The sequence below is a fragment of the Canis lupus genome, chromosome 1 (genome assembly GCF_011100685.1).
Source record: "Canis lupus familiaris isolate Mischka breed German Shepherd chromosome 1, alternate assembly UU_Cfam_GSD_1.0, whole genome shotgun sequence".
NCBI lineage: Eukaryota > Metazoa > Chordata > Mammalia > Carnivora > Canidae > Canis > Canis lupus.
In genome coordinates, this window is record NC_049222.1 from 120,646,328 (window position 1) to 120,664,367 (window position 18,040).

The window sequence follows — 18,040 nt, forward strand, 5'->3', positions numbered from 1 at the left end:
CTGATTCTACTGATTTAACTCTATTTTCTCAGTGAGTGATTGGCCCACAGTCAGCGGGTTTCCTTTTATATGGAGGCTAGTAACGTTCACTCCTGTTTGCAAGCCCCTGGGTCTGCTGAGCTCTCCTGGCAGAAGCTCCCTGGGCTCCCCGGGCTTGGGGACGCGTTGCACGGGAAGCCTTGCTCTATCTGTCCCTGGCCGAGGGGGACGGGGTTGGGGGCGGGCGGTGTGTGTGTGGGGGAGGGTCAGGCCTGGTGCCTCCACGGGCTCCTTCAGCTCCCACCTCCTTAGTCAGAAACAGGCTCCAGGAAGGCTCCTACAGAAGGCCACCCGTTTCTAGAACATTCTTTTCCTGAGATGTGGCTTCAATCCCCCATCCTCATGGTCCCAGACATTGGTTCCTGGGGTGATTTCTGGAAACTGTGGCTCATCCGGTGGCCGTGGAGCTGAGCTTTTCTCCTCTGACTCTGGCGGCTTTAAATATTTGGGTCCCAGACATGCTGGAGGAAGCCACTTCCCAGATCTCCCCATTATTCCGGGGCCTTTGGGAGACTGTCTCTCCGTGTCTCTGTGTCTCTTCTCCCTTCAGCTCCCGCCCCTCGTCTCCTTCCGCTTCCCGCTCTCCCTTCTCTTCTCCATCCTTCCTTCTCTCCTAAGCTCCTCCGGCTGATGAGTCCTGGATGCCATCGCTTGTGGCCTCTTAGCCCCGTAGTTGGTTCCCCTGTTCCATTTACCCCCGGGGTGCCCCGGCCTGGGGTGCGGATAGGAGGAAAAGCTGGGAGAAGAAGGCCAGAGGCTGCCCTCCCAGTCCCGTGGTGCCCCACTCCCGGCCTGGCACCTCGAGACTCCTGGAAGGGCTAGGGACAGCCTTGGGCCACACCCTGACAGGCTCGTCGGCTGATGGTTCGGCCTGGAAGTGACCTGCACGGTGTCCGGCCCGTCCTCCGCTGCCCTGTTCGGGGTTCACCATCCCCTCAGAGGCTGGGCTGAATCCCGGGAGGGCGATTCCCAGGCAAGGGGCCGTGGACGCATCCTTCCCACTTATTAGGGCAGCATCGCTCTGATGAAGCAGCAAGGGCCCGCCAGAGCCTCATTATTTTGGGCTTCATTGAAATGCGCAGAGAGCCATCCCTAGTACTTTATGTACTAAACTTAACCACAGTAATGTATTCAAATCATTCTGAATTTATCTAGACTGAGCATCCTTTCTATCGTCCTCCTCCTCCTCCTCCTCCTCCACATTTTTTTTTTTAAAGATAGCAAATGTGCTTTTTGAGACAACAGCTTAGGGCCACCTATTCTGCATGGGAGGGACAGGTGGCCCCTTCCAGCTCCCCGCTCTCAGCAGTGGCCACCTGGGCCTTACCTGATGGCGGTGGTGCTTGGGGACCTGTGGTGCCGCGTCCAGGGCCCTGTCCTACCCCAATCACTCCTTCCCCGCAGCCCCTGCCCTTACCAGAGATCTGCCTGTGAGACAAGGGAAGGAGCGAGAGGTCACCCTCTCTCTTCTGGGCGTGCAGAGGGCAGAAGGGCCCAGAAGAAGGACTTCCTTTGACCAGAGGGTAGGGAGCCAGGTCTCACCCCAGTTTGGACACTGATTTTTGGGGGGATTTGGGGACACTTTGTGCTCTTCTCTGGGTCTCAGTTTCCTTGATAGGAAAACTCATGGTGGTGAGGACGGTGTCTCTGAGCCGATGCGGGGGCTCTTAGGCTGGGGACGGCCATGCGTGAGCCTGGGGTGGCCCACAGACCTCTTGCAACTGTAAAGGACATGGTGCTTTTTTCTGGGAGAAAAAGTCCAGAGCTTTCACTGGAGTTTTCAAAAGGCTGTTGTCCAGCAAGGGGCTAAGGTGTCCGACATTCACAGGCACTCAGGTCCCAGGCACCTTCGTGTGCATCTGTCCTATGCCCTGGTTTTCCAGAAGGTACCACAGAGGCCCAGAAAGGGGATTGCCTGGTGGGAAGAAGCTGGGCATGGCTCTGGGGGGACCACTGGAGACTGATCCCAGTGGAGACCCGGCCAGGCCCTGTTGGCCTCCCTCCTAGAACCCTGCCTTCCGGAAGTGATCTGGGAGTCCCCATGGAGAGGAGATGTGACGACAAGTGGAGTGGGATCCACGCACACACCAAAGCTTTTGGCCACAGTGGCCAGAACCATATGGGATTGGCCAGGGACCACCGTGCGCTGTGGGTTTCCACCTGCATGTCTGACTCCCAGGCCTCATATGGACGCCATGGTCCCCGAGGGGCACTTGGACACAGCGGAGGACACGCGGCTGCGCCCGGGGCCCTCTCTCTCTGGGTGTAGACTGGATTCTTCATCTCTGCGTCAGTCAGCTCCTCCACACTCTGGCCGACCTCAGTGTCCCGGTGACGTGGCCACACGAAGAAGCGAGCTGCCTTGAGTCCATGGAGGGAAGTCACCCTGCTCCCCCCTCCCAGGCAGGAGCATCTGCTCCTCCTTCTGCTGACTCTAGAATTTTTCTCCTGCTCTCTGTTTAACCGTATCTCTCTGGCTGGAGGGACACCACCGTGGGCCACGCTCTGAGTCATCCTGTGGCTTCTTTGGATGTCAAGCAGTCGGGCGTCCCCAGCCCTCCGGCCTGGGCTCCTCCTGACCTGAACTTGTAAGCGACCCTGCTCTAAATACCCCACGATGGTCTCAGTCTGGCCCCAACCAGGAGACCCTGCACCTCTCAACATGCCCGCCTGCCTAGAAACCAGTTCTCTGCAGCCTTCGCCAAGCGGAAAGGCCTTTCAGAAGCGCCTTTGCTTAGTATTTACTTCCAGTCCTTGAGCTAAATCATGCTTTCACTCTCTAGTCATGGAGAGAATATTAATATAGAGTCTTTTTTTTTTTTTTTTAATTTAGTTAAAAGATCTAGTTCTACTGTCTTTCCAAAGCCAAAGGCAAGCTCGCTCTCTGGTCATGGCGGCGTCGTAGGTACGGCCAGGGAAGAAGTTCTGTGCGTTCACCATTAAATAAAATTTTATAATGAAAATTTTGTCTTATGAAGGTGAAACTTTGAGAACGTATTAGAATTCTCATTTTTCTATGCACAGCAATCAAACGACCTTCCTATAGTGCCACATAAAGTATGGATTTAAAGTTCAATGATCCAGTCAGTCATTGAACATTTTCTTAAAGAGTAATTTCTTCTGTAACTATGGATGTTTACATATGGTTTTCTTTTTGGTATTTACCTTTTAAGAATTGAAGAAACACTGACATTCTTTTTTGGAACTGTATCTTAATAGCCTTTGTTTATTTTTAATATGTGGCGTTCCAGGCCCTTGCTCTAATGATTTTTTTCACACTGCATTGATAATTAAATTCATTCATTTTCCCAGCTGCACAATTCCTTTAAATAAAAAGTTATGGGTAATAACACCTCTCACGCTCAAAGTACAGAGGAGAAAAGGGCATATCGGGCTCTCCGTCGAGGGGAGTCGTGCACACAGCGTGGGTCACAGGTCAAGGCGAAAAAAGAATGTGCAAGGGCTCTCAGGTATCGGGGCGGCTCCATCCACAGACGATGACCTGTGGGTTCTGGTTTCATAAAACTGGAAAACATGAATCTGCACCCCTGCCCCCCTGCCCGGCCCCGCTTTCTGTTCACAAAAATGTAATTTATCTCCATGTCTCCTGTTGAGATTTTTAATTCATAATTTGTATTAATCTCGTCCTCAGAAGCACCGGAAGCGTCGGTTTCTCCTAAATGATTGGAGATGCTTTGCCTGCTGTTACCAAGTAGCATCTACGGAAGGGGGGCAGTAAAAGTGAGCTGAGATATTTAGTGACATAAAAAGAACCGTGTAGATTTGTGAAAATGTAAAACTGTGATCATGCAAGAGGTTTTTGAAGTAATGAGAGAAATGCTTCGTCCCTGGGCTAGTGATTCACTTGTAGCTTCTGTAATTTCATGGATGCTATAAGGATTTGGTTTTTACACATTTTAATTTAGTCCAGAGATGTTCCTATTTTAATTATCCATACACAAGGGCACAGTATCTTTCTACGGTTATTGCTATATGTTACATTTATATATAGCAATAGCAATTCGGAAAAAAAAAAAAAAAACCAACAAAATGCTTTCACCTAGATGACCAAAGGGTTATACTCATTTGTTTTAATGACACTGTATGGACCTCTGCATTCTTAAATAGGATTTTTAAATACACGGGATGCAAACACTCATGGATGTTCACACAGACAGTTTCACACAAGAGAACAGAAGAAGAATGTGCTCAGTGTCCCTTTTGTCAAGGGTTGGGGGATGCAGCCCTCGGAGCGGGATGCCAAGAGCCCCTGGCTTTCCTCGTCGAATCCAGAGGGCACGGGATCGGCGATCCTGAGAGCAAATTGACTCCCACTGAGCCTCCCGCTATCACATTTCAATAGAGAAAAAGCCATTTGGAGAAATGTGATATTTTAACTATTGTATTGGGCTCAATCTGTAGATGCAAGGAAAGATAAGAGACCATATATATATATATACACACACACACATATAATATATAAAATAAATACATATATAAATATATACCCAAATTTATCGATATTTGTGCACACTTATAATATATAATACATTATAGATGTATACATCTCATGTGTAATATATAAAAAGAACAATCTGACGAGGCAAATGTTGACAAAAGCAAAAATTCCAGCCGCCCAGCTCACATGCCCTGGTGCTGCTGTGGATAAGTGATTCTCGAACCACCGAGGGGGCGACGCTACCTCCTTCCAGGGAGAAACAGCAAACAGAAATGGGTCACATTCAAGCGAATCCCCGGCAAATCCTTCCCTCCTGAGAGGTTGTGGAGCATCGTGCTGAGCCAGAGGGGCTGCTTCCTTTTCTGGCAGTTCTGCGGGAACGCCTGGGGATCTTCCCAGAAACGGCCCCCCGCCCCCCATGTCACACGCCCTCCCGGAGGAAAGCCTTCGAGCTCTGCAAGCGGCCTGGTCCCCACGGGCCGGCCCAGGGCCCCGTGGGAGCTCGGGTCAGGGTGTCGCCCAGCCCCGCCCTGCTGCAGCCCACGCTGACCTTGAGCTCCCCCCGCAAGTCCCTTCTGTTTCGTGGGGCGACACCCGGCTCGGGACAAGGAGAGGAAGGAGAGAGTTCTTCCAGGATCCTGGGACGGCCAGCCTACGCCAGAGGCCCAAAATGGGGGTCTGGGGTGTGCGGCGGGGAGGGGGGCATAATCGACCCACAAATGTGTTCTGCTCGCTTCTAAGGTGATTTAAAACCAACATGACTTTGTTGCTAACAGTTAACAATTGGAGATTTTACCTTAATCATCTGGACGTTTGGCTTCATCCGAATGTTTGGAGGTGCGGGGAACCTCGGGTGCTTGCGTCAGAACAGTCCATCAGAGCTGACCCACTGCCCCTTTAGGTGGCCCGGACCCCCACGCCCACCCCGACCCCAGGCGTCCCCAGGCCCCGTTCCCTGGGTCTCACACCCTCGGGCCTGCCGACCCGGCTTATCCGTGTGGCCCTCCCGCCACTGCCGCCGCTGTTGGCATTTATAAAACCCTGGTGTCTGCGTGGGGACAGTTGGCCACTGCCTCGGACGGCCCTGCCTCCCTCCCCCGTGTGGCCCGCCGGGGTTTGTAACAGGTGACAACCGCCCTGAGAGTGTCAGCCGTGGTGCCCGGAGGTGGGATCTTTCAGAGGATCCGCTGCGACGCCTTCTTTCAGCCCTGACACAACCACGCTTCTGAGACCACCCTCCTCCCAGCCTTCTGGAAGGGCCCAGGGGTGTGCGTGCGTGGGGTGTGCGGTCCAGCTCCCTTGCAGTCTGAGGCAGCTGGGGCGCTCGGCGAGGTCCCCGCACCTGCCTCAGGTAAGAGTGCGGGCGTTCCTTCTGTGTTTTTTTTAATTAACTAATTAATTAATTAATTAATGATAGAGAGAGAGAGAGAGGCAGAGACACAGGCAGAGGGAGAAGCAGGCTCCATTCAGGGAGCGCGAAGTGGGACTCGATCCCGGGACTCCAGGCTCGCGCCCCAGGCCAAAGGCAGGCGCTAAACCACTGAGCCACCCAGGGATCGATCCCTCCTTCTGTGTTTGAAGGTGCTGCTGCCTGTGGCGTTGGCACCTGCTGAGGTCTGGGGTCTCGTGACGCTCTTGTTCCCCATGATTCACTGTGGCCCGTGGGGATGAGCTCGGGGGGTGATGGCCCTGGGCAAGGCCTCCCCAAGAGCCCGCGGGTGCTTGAAGGTCCCGTTCACGGTCACCTCTCCCCTGCTGGCCTGGGAGCTCCTGGAGGACAGGGCCACGCTCATCTTCCTCTCCGTGTCTCCAGCACTGACTGGGTGGCTGGTGTTCCCCAAATGCCCGGATGGAAGGGTTGACGGTGAGCTGGTTCTGGTTCCCCAGCGCATCGGGGGCAGGACTTGCTCCAGCAGCGTGGCTGTTGCCTACGGGAGGCTTGGGAAGTGCACAGAGAAGCAGCCCGGGCTGGGGGATGTGGGCCAGAAGGGCCCCGGGTCAGCGTCCCAGCCTTGACCCTGTCACTTCTCAGCCACTGCCTTTCCCAAAAGAAGGACAGAGCAAATCCGATTTTTAGGGTCTCCCCCATTGAAGCTCTTGGTTCTCCCCACACCTTCCCAGGCCCTGCAGCGTCTGCTCAGCAGAACTGCCAGGTGTGACCCTGGGACACGGTTCTCTTGAGACCCTGCAAGACCTCACAGCGACCCGGGCTGCAGGGCCCGTCACGTTGCCGCCAGCAGGGACTGGGTGCCACAGTGCTTTCGCTAATCAGGGAGGACTCAGTCTCCCCAACTTGGACACACGCCCTTTCTCCCTGCTTTGGCCAAGATGCGCTGGCCCCCGAATCCCGCTGCAGCCGCCGTTAGTGCCAGGACCTGGCTCCTGGGCGGAGGAGGCCGGCCCCCCTGACGCCCCCCCCGCAGGCCTGCCCTGAGCAGGAGCTGGCCGAGATGGTGGTCCCCCCCGAGGAGCATCCGATCCAAGCTGGGTTTGGTCGGCCTGGAAATCCACGTTCAAAGCTTGGAGTTTTTCGCTCATTGTGTCTGAGGGGAAATGAAGACTACGTCGGGATTCGGGACCCGGGAAGACAGAGATGCTGCGTCACACCAGGCTCCAAAGGGGCCCCCTTCAGCTACCGAAGGGCAGGATTGGGAGTGGGGTTTTGAAGGGACGCACAGGGCAAGGGAGCAGAACCCTCTGGCCAAGGAGCTTTAGAGGGAAGTGTAGATAGATTCCCTGACTCTGAAAGCACAGGCTTCCTGAGAAAAAGGAATTGGGAAAATCCAACTGCAGAACACATAGGATGAGCGAGGTGGTGGTTTGGCTAAAGGCCTCGGAGGAGGGGAGTCCTTCCCTCGTGTTGAGACTAAAGGCTTCCTGGAAAGGTGTCAGAGCAGAGGACAGAGGATCGCCGACTCAGGTGCCTCCCCAGGCCAGACGGGACGCGTGAGGACCCCAGTGAGGACCCCAGGCTGGCCGTCTACCGGGGCAGGGAGGGAAGGGGGAGGACCCTCTCCTTGTCTCTGTTGGCTAGACTCTACCAGAATGTTCAGAGGGGGAGGACCCAGCATGGGTTAGTCTCTCTGTGTCCTGGGAGGGTCACCTGTACCCACTTCTCTGCATCCCCCCCCCCCCCACCTACTCCTCTCTCAGAGCTTTGGCTGCTTAACTGTGCCCTGGTGCCCCCAACCGCCAAGAGCTCCTGGTTAACCTGGACTGGTGTCTGGGCATCTGGGTTTTCTTGCCTTGTGCTCTCAAGATTCTGCTCGTTCTATGCCCCACACTTCCTCCTGTGCACACACGTGCGTGCACACACACACATGCACAATGACCAGACTGCAACCTCCCCGGGACGAGGCTGGGTAGCAGTGTCCCCAAGCAGTCCCCACGACGGAGCAGCACAGCACTGCCCCCCACGTATCCCTCCTTGCTGGTGGGTCCACAACGTGTGACCTACGAGGTTTTGCAGGCCTGGGGTTTTCCCCGTGAAGACTACCCCGGGACAAACTGGGGACCCCTTTAAACATACAGGCCTGAATTTGAAGCAAGCACTCGGGTGGGTCTGAATCGTCTAGAGGCGATTGCAGCTCCAGGCTCTCCAAATCCTGCCGTAGAGTCATGATTTACGGAAACACAAGACTGTTCTGCTTTTACTGCTCAGAGCTCTCCATTCCCAGCTATTTGTTTTGCACATTTTCCCCATTAGAAAATGAAGCAATTAGAAGACAACCCGGATTGTTTTGCACTTAGGGGTTTTCACATATCTACTTGGTAATTTCATATCTGCAGCAGCTTGGGCTTAGCATCTTTAAAGAGCCTTGTTTGGATTTGTCTGGATAATGTTTTCCAGTTCAAAGTAATGTTAGAGCGGGAAGCAAATGCTTGGCAAAACTCACATCTATTAGCCTTGCCGTTCACACCTGCAGTTTCTCTCCATCCAGGTGTGGGGTTAACGTAGGCGCCTCAGGTATTTGCAAAGATTCTTTAGGAAAGAAGGAACAACAATAACAAAAAAAAAAAAAAAACCCACCCAAGATGCTTCATCAGAAATTACCTTACTGGGACTAAAACCTCAATTCACAAGAATTTATAAAAAGGGATGTTTTTTAAATGCCAGGCAAGAAATTTGGAAGCATTTTGGCAGATTGGGATGCAGGGACCAACCTGCGCCAGGTTCTTCTTATGTTAATAAATATTCATTTTGTTTTGCTGGGGTGGGGTGGGGGGGATTCCAAGTCCTCCTGCAGAAGGTCCTTTTGGTAGAAGTGAGATCTATTTCTATGGCAAAAATCGCAGGTTCTTCAGGATCAGGTAATCTTTTCTAAAAATTTAACTCTTTCCTAACCATTCAAGCCTCCGGTGGGATGGATGCAGCCTCTGCCCTTTCTTCCTGTGTGCAGCTAAGCAGAGCCAGGTGTGAAAACGGTGCACTCTCCCCTTCTCAGCCACCTTTGTCTCTTCGGAGGGACACGCAGAGAAAAGCCTCAGTCAATATTGCTGGCGTTTCCATATGTTAAAATCAACAGCAAGTCAGGATTCGTAGATGAAATGTGTATAGATGGCATTTCCCCCCACCGTTTCACCTTTTTGGGACCCGAGGAGTCCATATTTTAAAGGGATTTTCTTCTCTCCTCAAAGCCTGCCATCAGCCCAGCTATCACAGAGCACATGTCCAATTGGTACCGGAATGGTTCCTCCTGAAACGTCCTGAAGATGACATTAATGTTATCATTAAAAAAAAAAAAAATCTATTCTCCACTTGTGTTCAATTTAGCAAATTTGGGGGAGGGGTTGGAGGAAAAAAGAACCCTTAAAATAATTTCCCTTTATCTGGCAAAGAGTCACGTTGCTCGTGATAGGTAAAAATAAATGCTTTGTCATTCTAACAAATATTTTAAACCAAACCAGCAGATAGATTCCAAATATATTTCACTTAAATTTATTTGAAAGGCAGAGAGAGAGACTGAGAGAGAGAGGGGGAGAGAGGGGGAGGGAGAGGGAGAGGGCGCCTGAGTTGCAGCTGTCTCCAAAGAGTTCGGGCACAAATATTCTTTCATTCCTTTGCATGATTTCGATAAAATTAGGTCAAAGAAATGTTCATTTGAAAACACTGCTTTGTCATATTATCTACAACACATGTCTAGCAAATTTATGAATCCGGCATTCATCGGCGTGAAGTTCCAAATCCTAATGAATGGTTTAGACAGCATTGTCATCAATTTTCCGCAGGTGCAGCTGAGGCAATCACTCACTTCAATCAAAAGCCTCCGTCAACTTGCGTGGCGCTGTCATTTTTTACACGCGGATTGCTGAAATTAACAAAAAACCCGGATCCCGCCCCGGATGCCTGTACACCCCTCCCGCCTTTGGGTGGCGCGTTTGAGCAGCGCTTTGCCGCCAGCCGAGCCCGCAGATCTCACAGCATCCTTTTTTCTCCTTTTCCTTTTTTTTTTTTTTTTTTACTTTATACTAACATAATATTTCTTTTGTGATATTATGGAGATAAAATTGCACTGTGTGTTTTAACACACGTTACAACAACCTCCGAAGGCAAAAAAGTAAATTCATGCCAATGAGTTCTAGAAAGTGCAAAGATTTTTGCTGCTGGTGTCCCCCCACCCCCCGCCTGCCCCCCATTTGAGACCACGCTGCGGGAGGAAGGCTCCTCTGGGTACCTCTGCAGTTGTCAGGGTCTGAACTTCTCTGCCCCTTCCCCCTACCCGGGCCAGGCTGCACCCGGTGGATTGCAATCTGGGCTCTGAACTTCGGAGCCGTTGCTTTAAGAGTTAAGATTTGGGAGCTTTTCCCTGGCTTCCAAGGACGAGGACGGGCCTCTGGGAATCTTCTCCAGGGCAGACTTTATTGGCAAGGGGAGAGGCACGTTTTATTACAGTAGCGGTGATGGGAGTTCTCTTCCTACTGTTGCACCTACTGAGCCCTTTCTCCTCAAATGGTTAATAGCAAATCCTTCAGATCCTCTCACTTACCTTAAAGGACTCCAAGAGGATCCAAGGGAGGGAAAGCTTTGGCTTTTTATATCATTGCAAAATAACCTTGTTTCCAAAACTCTGTAATCCAAAAAGGACCTCAGTAGTACGGGCAATACAAAGAGAAAACTGCGAGAGATACTCTGCATATGCCGAAGACCAACACGCCTGTCTTTACCCCGAGAACACCACCAGGTGCCTTCTAAATCTTTAAAATATATGGACGGACAGAAAGCACTTAGCATCCATTCCTCCATGATGAATAGAGTTAACCTTTGTAGTTTGCCAAAAGTCAGTAAGTTTTTCTTTCCCATTTATTTCAGGAGAATCAGGAGCACAAATGCAGGTAGGACCAGATAAACTCACAGTGTCTTGGCCATTTTTTTTTTCTTTAAACGACAGCAGTCAGATGGCTCACAGCAGCCAGGGGGAGAGATGTACTAATATTAACTTATTTAAATCATCGGGTTTACCTTTATTGACAGGAGCGCTTGTATGTATTAAACTGGCTTGCAAAATATTTAGGCTGCAGATGCCACTAACGGTCAATTACCCCCACATTTCCGTGGCCACCGTCAAAAACACACGTGGTTTCTGAAGAATGCAAATTCTAAGGAATATAATAAAAATGTACTTTTTAATAACTAGTTGTGTCACTTTGCAAATAGCTTTGATGTAGGATTCCTGCCTGCATAAAGTTGAAGCTACATCTGTGTCATCCATACCTGCGTTTATGATACCTTCCCTGAGAGAGCAATTAGGGGCTGGCGGAGGCTGGAGTCTTAGCTAATATTTGAAACTACATGTGCGTCTGCAGCTCAAAGGGGGGAGAAAAGGGCTGTGATCATCTGTGAACAGAGAAGAGAATTCTAACAGCTTCCACCTTCTAGACACTTGATAAAAAATGCAGGTGGGGGGTCCCTGGAGAGTCTCGAGGGGGTGGCTTTTCCGCTGAGAAATGAGGAGTGGCACGGAGCAGCCAGCCGGGCTTGCTGGAGGGAGCCTACCTCGTGGCTGCTTTTGCTGGAGTTTGAAGTTAAATGGTCCTGTCTGCTTCTCCTCTGGTTGTGTCACTCATTAAAGATCCCTTGAAAGGCACCGTTCCTTTCAGTTGATTAGAACGGGACCCGACCAGTCGGTGGGCATTTTGGCTACCCCTGATTTCCCCCACGGGCCTCCGGAACAGATCTCTTCTTTTATGTTTTCATGGCCAAAATACGAAAACACCGGACTGGCTGTCACTCGTAATGTACCTGCAGATCCCGTCATACAAGGTGACGTGGAATCGAGTGCCCGTAAATCAGACAAATGGTTGCCCGAGAAAGAATCCACTGCACGCAGAGTCACAGATATGTAGAGTCTTAAAGGAGATGCTTGGTACTGTGTGTGTGTGTGTGTGTGTGTGTGTGTGTGTGTGTTGATCTCAGCTCTCCATTAGGATGTTCCCTGTTCCGCCGAGAAGGCAAACATTTCCACGTTCGAGATATATATTTATATTTTTTTCTTCCCACTTTTCTCTTACAACCCAGAAGAGAATTTCCGTGTCCCCATCGTTGTTTTCTTTCTAAAGGGAAGGAAATGAACGTTGTTTTTTTTTTTTGTTTTTTTTTTTTTCCCTCCCCCCTGGTATATAGGCTGTGGAGAGGTTCCGGCGTGTTTTGTCTAAGCATGCAAAATGTTTTATTAATCAGAGCAATTGAGTAGAAATGAGAGCACTACGTCTTTAAAAGTGCCTGGCGTCCAGGTATATGGGGAGAAGGGTAAAACCGTTGACCAAGCACAATGTACGTAGACAAATGTCTTCTCATTGTGTGATGCGTGAAGGCCATGATAGATGGCTTCTAACAACAAAGCGTGGCCACCGAGACAAAATTAGTGTTGTTTTAATTACCAGTGTCTGTAATGTTATCTATCCATAACTGCCTGAAATAGACCGGCACCAGGGTCAGGGGAGGCCTGAACGGATACTTCCACGACTGAGCTTTATTGGCTCTCCAGTCACAGCGGTGCGCGCGCAAAAAAAAAAAAAAAAAAAAAAAAAAAAAAGTTTAATGCTTCACTCGAAACATTTACTTATGACAAAAAATTGTTTCTTGTTTAAGAGAAGTGCCTTTATCTTTTTCTTTCAGAGCGAAGAAACAAGCAGATCTTATTAAATGCTATTTGGAGGTCAGAGTAATGGGCAGAAAATGGAACCGGCCTTGACATTCTTCAAGGAAAGTTTACACTCTTGGAGCTGTGTTTTTTGTCAGTCACAAATAGCATTATGACACTAATAGGAAGGGAGATTCTTTATTTTTGAAACCTCCTTGAGCCGAGATGGGCCGCTCTTCAGACATTAGTAAGTGTGTATATTGTGAAGATGAAGTATCCCTTAGTTTCTGAGCTTGCGGGAGATGAAAGATAGGCCAGCTTTTGAAAATGGCCTGCGTGGCACATGCTATAAATGAGCAGGGAAAGCAATCGAGCTAATAGATTACAGTAATTATCCAATCTTTGGCTAGTTTGTATTGGCAAACTATAAATACAGTACACATTAGAACAAGGTGCTTACAGAATGTACATGAAAGGTCATTGTAATTTGCAAGTCGCTAGTCATTAGAATATGCTAAAAACCATTGCTTCAGGGCTCAGATTTTAATGATGAATACATTGATTATTAAGTAGCAGAGGAAAAATGTACAAGAGCTGCTGTGGTGTAATGATAGGTCGCTTTATTTTGGGAAGGAAATCAACTGAGTTTCAGAATGCATGCATTGAGGAATATAATTGCAGTGAAGAAAATCCCTCAGAGGAGCTTGGCACATATTAAAAGCAAAAACTTGAGACATGTTTGTGATAAGATTACTAATAAATCTCTGGTAAGTCTTAGACTCCTGACAATAATACAGCAACAGAGTACTTCATCTTCTCCAAGCTTTAGAATTTAAGATCAGTCACAAACAATCTAAATTACGACGGATGCTAGGCAGATGCAGTACTGGACGATGTTGCTCGTCATAAATCTCTCGTTCCTTATATGCAAATTAAACTCCATTTTAAAAGATAATTTTTCACATGGCGATCGCCTTTATTTGCAAAATGCTGGTGGGTTTTAATGGGCAGAGGAGCCCGCTAGGCTCCAGGTCTGGTGGGAGAGGGGCGGCAGGAGCACGTCACCTGGCCGCTTCAGGTGGGGGCACCGCCAGGGGCTTTGGGCCGGGTTCCCTGGACTCCACCCACGCTGCCACGCTTGCCGACTTTCCCCCTTTTATTTATTTTTTTAAAAATTGCAGAGTGGGGTGCCAATTCCCACGTGTTCTGGCGTGGGGGGGTCCCCTCCGGCAGCCCCCTCCTCCCCCGGCCCCAGCTCTGCCCTGCACCCCAGCCTCAGTTCCCCAGCTGGCGCCCTCATCCCTCACGGGGCTCGGGCCAGCATCCTTTTCACAAAGGGAAGTCGGAGTGGAAATGGGCCTGTAGTCCCGAGCGCTGTGCCAACAGCCATTACTTTTTCTTTTCTTTTCTTTTCTTTTTTTTTTTTTGCATTTTGGGGGTAGAGGAGCCTGTTTGTATCTGTGTCCCGATACATAGAGACGGGGGACGGCTTGTTTCTCCAAGTCACAGCCTGTGCTCTTACAAACGTCTGTCTCTCAAGCACCGACTTTTTACTGCGGGGCTGTTGGGGGGAAACTTGGAAACAATAAAAATGATTTTAAGGAGAGGAAGGAGCGTCTGGCTTTTGTGAGATCGCTCATTCCGCTACGTCACCCATCGATGCCTGCGGTTTATAGGAAATGCTCGCGCTCCTGGGTGGAGCCTCGGCCCGCGAGGCCCGGGGGGTGTGCAGAGGCCTCTCCCCAGGGACAGTGAGGCTGCCTGGCGCCGATCGGGCAAGACGGCCAGGCCGGGGGCTTCCACGCCCCGCCTGGCAGTGGGGTGCTCGGGACGGTTTCCGTCTTCACGCGTCTGCAAAGAAAGGTCACGAGCGAGGGGACGAGGTGCCCGGTGTGTCCCCCTGCAGGCAGCCGCGCCGGACCTGGAGGGCTGGGCAGGTGCCTGCCTTCCCCTGGCGCCCCTGCGAGACGAGAGTCCCACTTATTTTTCCATTGTTTTCTTGGATGGATCCTGGCAGGTCCCAGGGAAGTGTTGTGAGGTCTTTGTGAACCTCTTTGTTTATCTGCCATTCTACCCCCACACCCTGCGTGTACACACACACACACACACACACACACACACACACACACGGTCTTCAAGTTAACGGACTTAAAACAAAAACCAAGTGCTGTTGATCAGTGCTGATAAAGACCCTTGCCAGGGAGGAAGGGACCGCGGCTCCTCAGGGGCGGATGCCGTGAGAACCAGGTGGCGCAGCGCGTCCCTCTGGGTCCTGTGCAGCCAGTGATTTCATCAGCCTGTGCATTACGCGGCAACACCGCACAAGGGTAAGAATATAAATATGCTTTACAATTCTCAGCTCCCTATCGTAAGAATACTTCCTGAGTGGATGTAAATTTACAACAGGTGCTTATCAAATGTGAAAATGCTTGCAAATCAGAAACAAACTTTAGGGCCGTGAACATATTTCAGCGACGGCTTTTGCAAGGGCTGTGCTTGATGCCGAGCAATAATGTTGTTCCTCTTTAGTTTCTACACGAAGTGTCTTTCCATGCTTTGCCACAGGGAAAATTATGATGGCTGAGGCTCAGATTCTGGTGTTAAGATGCAGATTTGTTTAATGAAATCCGTGTTTACACTGGGGCACAGATACAGCCAATATGTCCTAAATTCACAGGAGAGAAATTGACTTTGCGGACTAATATTTTCATTAATTGCATGTTTCTACCAGAAGGCAGGCGTCCCCTAACCATCTCTACAGAGTCTGCGATTCAACCGTCCTGTTCTTGGTGACTAAAATGTGTTGTCTCCATAAAACAGGGGGATGGCTTCTTTCCCTGGTTTGCCTGCCCTGAGCGGCGAACGCCTCAGTATAATTGGGCCCTGCATGGTTGTTGTTGTTGTTTTTCTCCTCAATTGCACTTTTTTTTTTGTAGCTTTAAAGTAGTCCCCACCCCCATGCCCCCTCAAATCTTTAAGTTTTGCTTGCAAGATGTGCTTGTTGTGCACAGAGTAATTAGCCTGTTACAGAGATATTAATTAACATGTTGGAAATGTTTCCTTTATTAATGAGAAATTCACACATTCTATTTAAATTAATTTGTATAGTTTAAAATTAATTTATTGTGGCCTTTGGTGACCTCGAATCTACTAAGACAAAACTGGAGTATTGTACTAACTGTTAAACCATTCATTAAACATTTTATGCAAATAGTGTTTGTTTATAAACAAATTAACTGCAAGGATTTTCAAAACAGGTGCTGTGTTGTGAATGCGTACTAAATGATGTGGTACTGAAAGAATTAATTAGACCTTCAGATGTAATTAGTTGCAATAATTTGCGTGATTAGCGGCTTGGTTAAGAAGTAAGACACACGCATTGTAATGCATGGGGGAGTCACTGCAGTGGTTTTGTCTTTCATATGGTGAGGATGAGCCTTCTCCATGTTTAGGAAATCTTTCAAAAAATTGCTGACATAGCTGGAGTTAATTGCCAAGTGTCCTGTGGGGGGGGGATTTTTTTTTTTTTTTTTTGCCCCCCTCTCTTTCTTCCTTGGCTTCTTCCAACGTGCGCCACTGGATGCGCTGCTGTTTGTTCGCACCTTTATGAATTTTTAAAAGAGAAAGTTGTTAACCCCAGATCTTTCCAGCCCCAGAGGAAATGACGACACTTAACACTTTGAGGGTTAAAAGATAGAGCACGATAATTATAAGCAAATGAAACATGTCCTGCATTTCAAGATCGGCTGTTGTCGCTCAGGGAATAGCTCTAGTCATTTTTTTTTTTTTTTTCTGCCACCGCCTGCCGTGGAAGCATCTTGCCTGTTCCTCCAAGAGATGGGCTGCCACGGAGAACAGTTTAGTCTGATGGGCTGTGGAAACCGGTAATCGGCACCGCTGATGGCTTGTTTCACGGGATGCTGGTGTTCGAGACGCAGAGCCACCGGGATGCCCGGCCCCGGCCTTCGGCTGGCTTTATTCTCTGGGTTCTCCAGGTCTCGGGGACCTTCGGACCCCCTGTCCTTTCTGCTCGGGGTCTTTACATAAGCGTGATCTTTGCTTTGGAGAACCCTGGCGAAAAACAGACTAAGATTATTGCCTCCGTTCATTCGTTCGAAAGTCTTCGTGTGGCCTGGGGATGCAGGAGTGACTGATGCGGATGAGGTTCTCTTCTGATGGAGCTTCGTGGAGGGTGGAGGCAGACAAACGGGCTTCAGCCGTGTTCAGCTGTGATAGACATATGAAGAAAATAAAACACAGTCATCCTGACGGAGAACGACCGGGAAGCAGTAAGACTAAGTCGGCCCCGTTTCTCAGGGGGTCCTGAGTGGGCCCTGCGTGCTTGTAGGGTTTGCTCCGTTCTACCTTAATAGGAAAGCCCTGTGGCTGTATCGCGTGGTAACTTGCCGGAGTGTGGGTGTGTTCAACGACACCGTATGTGCATAAATACCCAGCATGCGGGGCCTCCTGGCACACAGTAGGTGCTCAATAAGTGACGGAGGGATAGGAATCTGGATCTTCCTTGATCAGACTCTATGAATTCCCCACAAGTTCTGGAGAAGAGCTTGGCTGACCGCTTCTCTCTCACTCATGCGATTCCTTGTGTGGTCCCTCTGAGCAGTTGTCACTCCCGTGTCCTTCCCTGGGGCCATCCCGTGCTGAAGGAGACAGGATCGAGGTAGGGGTGATTGGGAAAGGCCTGGGGCCTCAAATAAGCCCGTTAGTTAAACGTGTGCGTGTGCACCTGCACGCGTGCATGTGAAAGGTGTGCCCCGCTCTTCCTAGACCCCGTTAAGCGGCAGAAGGACTTTCACGTTTTACGGAAGGCTCCTTTACCAAGGGAGACTCAGGTGAGCCAGCCCTCCTCCTACCAGGCTCGGTGGTCTTCAGCAGGGCTGCACTGATATCTGAGTTTCCTTCCAGCTCTAGGGATCAATGATCCTGCCCTTGACCTTGAAGAGATTGGACGTTTAGGGACAAAAACGTAGGAGTTTCCGCAAGACCAACGCTTTCCCTCCTCTGAATTTCTTGGTGGGGTCCGATTCCGTTCATCCTCATTTTCAGCTGGTGTTTGCAAAGCAGCCTTTAAAATAGGCCCTTTTTGGATGATGTTTGAACTTGAACGGAATTAGCATTTGCGTGTCATCAGTAGCTGCCGTGCATCATTCTGGGCAGTGAAGGATGAAAAGTCAAAGAATGTGGGCCTCTTGATTAAAATGAACAATCAAGGAAAGTTCTGGAAGATGGATACGTATAGCTGGCCCGTTAATTTATGTGGACTCGATTCCAATTGCAAAGGGACATTTTTTTTCCCCTCTGAAACTTTTAAGAAATTAGGTTTTAAAGCTGAACCGGTGCACCACTCAACTTAAAATAGAAGAGAATTTGATTTTATGTGGTGCCTTTCCCATTCCGGCACTCTATAATATTGCCCATCAGGAGCTCCTGGTTGCAGGGTGTT

The 18,040-nt window shown here is 49.8% G+C and overlaps 1 long non-coding RNA gene across 1 annotated transcript in view; it reads left to right on the top strand.

Moving 5' to 3' along the window:
* Positions 1 to 14,313: 14,313 nt before the first annotated feature.
* Positions 14,314 to 18,040, top strand: part of LOC119870073 — a 61,962-nt gene continuing 58,235 nt past the window's right edge. The window contains exon 1 of the long non-coding RNA XR_005353236.1: positions 14,314 to 14,906. This is a non-coding gene — a long non-coding RNA (uncharacterized LOC119870073). The remainder of the gene's footprint in view (positions 14,907 to 18,040) is intronic.